This window comes from Salvelinus sp. IW2-2015, unplaced genomic scaffold (assembly GCF_002910315.2).
Source record: "Salvelinus sp. IW2-2015 unplaced genomic scaffold, ASM291031v2 Un_scaffold3558, whole genome shotgun sequence".
In the NCBI taxonomy this organism is placed as follows: Eukaryota; Metazoa; Chordata; class Actinopteri; order Salmoniformes; family Salmonidae; genus Salvelinus; species Salvelinus sp. IW2-2015.
The window spans coordinates 45,081-49,618 of NW_019944837.1; the positions used below are offsets into that span (position 1 = coordinate 45,081).

The 4,538-nt window shown below is 41.9% G+C and overlaps 1 long non-coding RNA gene across 1 annotated transcript; it reads right to left on the reverse strand.

Moving 5' to 3' along the window:
- Nucleotides 1–423: 423 nt before the first annotated feature.
- On the reverse strand, nt 424–4,270 carry LOC112076085 (uncharacterized). The gene is made up of 5 exons (XR_002895105.2): nt 3,369–4,270; nt 2,810–3,115; nt 2,449–2,585; nt 1,964–2,074; nt 424–638 (listed from the first exon to the last, which is right to left on the reverse strand). It is a non-coding gene; the product is annotated as an uncharacterized lncRNA (long non-coding RNA).
- Between the last annotated feature and the right edge of the window lie 268 nt (nt 4,271–4,538).

The window sequence follows — 4,538 nt, forward strand, 5'->3', positions numbered from 1 at the left end:
CAGTCTCATGCAAGAACCAACCGTGCTTATATTGACTTGTTTGTTCGCAGTATAAAGGGTCTCAAATCAAATCATATCAAACTTTATTTGTCACATGCTCCGAATACAACAAGTGTAGACTTTACAGTGAAAGATGACTTACGAGCCCTTAACCAACAGTGCAGTTCAAGAAGAGTTAAGAAAATATTGCAAGAGACTAAACTAAAAGTAATAAAATAAAAAATAACATCAATAAACCTCTAGATGTGATAATAAAGATTGATTCATTTTCCTTTGAATTGAGTCCTTAGTGGTGAATTTCCACGACAACAGAGAGAACAGTCTTCTGTATCAATTATTGTATTTGTTATTGCATATGTTTTGTATTTTTTATTAATGTATTATACATTTGTATTGTTTATATTGTATGACTTACAAGTATATTGAATAAGCAGAAAATAGTTTCTCATTGATAGTACTTAGCAAAATCTTATTTAGCAGTTTAGAGAGTACAGAGGATGAATCCTATTTCTCACAGATCCATCTGTATTTATAGTAACAGTAATAGTCCCACCAAGCTCCGGTGTCTGATGACGAGGAGTAGAAATACACACAGTTCTCAGCTCTTCCACCATTTAGGCTCTCCACTGTTCCAATACCTGTAGGAGAAACAACAACATAGAATCAGCTGTCCACTGTTCCAATACCTGTAGGAGAACAACACATATAATCAGGCTGTCCACTGTTCCAATACCTGTAGGGAGAACAAACACATAGAATCAGGCTGTCCACTGTTCCAATACCTGTAGGAGAAACAACACATAGAATCAGGCTGTCCACTGTTCCAATACCTGTAGGAGAAACAACACATAGAATCAGGCTGTCCACTGTTCCAATACCTGTAGAAGAAACAACACATAGAATCAGGCTGTCCAATGTTCCAATACCTGTAGGAGAAACAACACATAGAATCAGGCTGTCCACTGTTCCAAAACCTGTAGGAGAAACAACACATAGAATCAGACTGTCCACTGTTCCAATACCTGTAGGAAAACACACAGAACAGACTGTCCACTGTTCCAATACCTGTAGAAGAAACAACACATAGAATCAGACTGTCCACTGTTCCAATACCTGTAGGAAAACAACACATAGAATCAGACTGTCCATGTTCCAATACCTGTAGGGAAACAACACATAGAATCAGGCTGTCCACTTGTCATATACCTGTAGAAGAAACAACACAGAATCAGGCTGTCCACTGTTCCAATACCTGTAGGAAAAACAACACATAGAATCAGACTGTCCACTGTTCCAATACCTGGAGGAGAAACAAACACATAGAATCAGGCTGTCCACTGTTCCATACCTGTAGGAGAAACAACACATAGAATCAGGCTGTCCACTGTTCCAATACCTGTAGGAGAAACAACACATAGAATCAGGCTGTCCACTGTTCCAATACCTGTAGGAGAAACAACACATAGAATCAGACTGTCCACTGTTCCAATACCTGTAGAGAAACAACACAAGAATCAGACTGTCCACGTTCCAATACCTGTAGAGAAACAACACAGAATCAGGCTGTCCACTGTTCCAAAAACTGTAGGAGAAACAAACACATAGAATCAGGCTGTCCACTGTTCCAATACCTGTAGAGAAACAACACATAGAATCAGGCTGTCCACTGTTCCAATACCTGTAGGAGAAACAACACATAGAATCAGCTGTCCACTTTCCAATACCTGTAGGGAAACAACACATAGAATCAGGACTGTCCACTGTTCCAATACCTGTAGGAGAAACAACACATAGAATCAGACTGTCCACTGTTCCAATACCTGTAGAGAAACAACACATAGAATCAGGCTGTCCACTGTTCCAATACCTGTAGGAGAAAAACACATAGAATCAGGCTGTCCAATTTGAACCTCCTACTCCAGACAGGGATTTCATAGTGACACACAATTCATTAATGTCTTACGTTGTGGTCAGTCGTGTGTCGTCCACCCATTTCCAGGTCCCCTCAGTAACAGAGTCAGTCAGACCAATCCAGACATAGTCATACACTCCACATAAACCAGTTGACTAATGTCTGTAGTTGTGGAAGAGACAACAACATTGTTAATACATAGTCTCTCTCTCTCTCTCTCTCTCTCTCTCTCTCTCTCTCTCTCTCTCTCTCTCTCTTCTCTCTCTCTCTCTCTCTCCTCTCTCTCTCTCTCTCTCTCTCTCTCTCTCTCTCTCTCTCTCTCTCTCTCTCTCTCTCTCTCTCTCTCTCTCTCTCTCTCTCTCACTCTCTCTCTCACTCTATCCCTCTGTTTTTGTCTCTCACTCACTCACTTTCTCACTCTCTCACTCTCTATGTCTGTCAACTAATCTCACTCGCTCTCTCACTCTCTCTCACTCTCTCTGTCTCTCACTCTCTCTCACTCTGTCACGCTCTCTTTCTCTCTCTCTCTGACACACCTGTTGTTCTTGGCTCTTGATAACCACCAGGTCTGCTCCTCTATATCTGCAGTCCTGTCTGCTCTCCTCCCAGGATTTGTACTCAGTAGAGACGTAGTAACAACTGCTACCAAGCTTCTTCCAACCTCGCGGACACACTGTAAGTTGAACATTTCTTGCTTTAGTCACTTTAATACAACATTGAATTAAGTATCAATCAGACACTCAAGGAAGACAGGGCACTAACTAATGGACGGTTTGGAAGTTGGAGAATATTTATCACATTGTTCATTTAATATAAGTTACATTTCCTGRTGGTAAGTGACATGTGAACTGATACAGAGACTGTCAAACAGAACAGTAATGAGACAATTTGACTCACCTTTCTCAACTGTAGATTGTTTCAGARGTACTATCTCTTTCTGTAGCTGGTAGCTCTCTTTGGTCAGGGTGTTGTATCTGGTCTGTAGCTGGTCTCTCTCTTCAGTCAGGTTGTTGTATCTGGTCTGTAGCTGGTCTCTCTCTGCAGTCAGGTTGTTGTATCTGGTCTGTAGCTGGTCTCTCTCTAAGGTCAGGGTGTTGTTGCTAGTCTGTTGCTGGTCTCTCTCTGCAGTCAGGTTGTTGTCGCTTGTCTGTAGCTGGTCCCTCTCTTTGGTCAGGGTGTTGGAGCTGGTCAACTGGTTTCTCTCTGTGAAATAATATGATCATTGAACAAGGTAACAGTGTAAAAGTTAATCAGACATGACCAGGGTTGGGGTCAGTTGCATTTCAATTCCAGTCAATTCAGGAAGTACACTGGAATTCCAATTGATTTCCAATTCTTGGAATTGGATTTTGGTGTACTTTCTGAATGGAATTGACTGGAATGTAAATGTAATTGAACCCTGGTCATTACACCACAGATGATGAAGAATGTTTGAGTGTGAACATGTCAAACTCACGGTAGAGTAACAGGCCTYTGATCCCAGCCAGTAGGAGAACACACAGCAGCCCCAGACACACTGCAGCTGCTCCAGAGTATCTCTTCCAACACTGACAAGACACTGAAGCACAAATTATTACCAGAAGAATTTGCTCTTTAACAGCGTTGTATTAGCGTCTGCTTTTGTGTCCATTTGCTGCTTGAATCACTGATGGAAATAGACAAGCTTGACATTGAACAGAACACCAGAACTGAGTTCCAGCACCTCACATATTCTACTGCTTGACTTCCAGAACCTCTAACAGAATATTGGCTTAAACATATTGCAGAGTTCAGGCACCCAAAATGACTGCCGGCACCTATTTCAATCACAATCAAATTTCATTTGTCATTTGCTTCGTAAACAACAGATGTATGCTAATAGTGAAATGCTGACCTATGGGTCATTTTCCAACAATGCCGAGTTGATAATACAACATATAAAATAGTGACACAAGAAATAAATACACAGTGAATAACAGAGAAGAATAACAAGTCTAAATAAAATGGCTACAGTGCATTTGGAAAGTATTCAGACCTCTTGACTTTTTCTACATTTTGTTACGTAATTTATTCTGAAATGGATTCAATAGTTTTTTCCCTCATACATAAAACATGGTCTTCATCAATCTACACACAGAGCCTTTTAGTACAATGTTCACTATTCGAGCAACAGCCCAACTCTTATGCTCGCGAACGGGTCAACATTTCCTTCCTGACTGGCTTCAGCAACAGCCCCAACTCTTATGCTCGCGAACGGGTCAACATTTCCTTCCTGACTGGCTTCAGCAACAGCCCAACTCTTATGCTCGCGAACGGAGTCAACATTCCTTCCTGACTGGCTTCAGCAACAGCCCAACTCTTATGCTACGCAACGGGTCAAATTTCTTCCTGACTGCTTCAGCAACAGCCCAACTCTTATGCTCGCGAACGGTCAAATTTCCTTCCTGACTGGCTTCAGCAACAGCCCAACCTTATGCTCGCGAACGGGTCAAGATTTCCTTCCTGACTGGCTTCAGCAACAGCCCAACTCTTATGCTCGCGAACGGGTCAACATTTCCTTCCTGACTGGCTTCAGCAACACGCCCAACTCTTATGCTAGCGAACGGGTCAAGATCTCTTCCTGACTGGCTTCAGCAACAGCCCAACT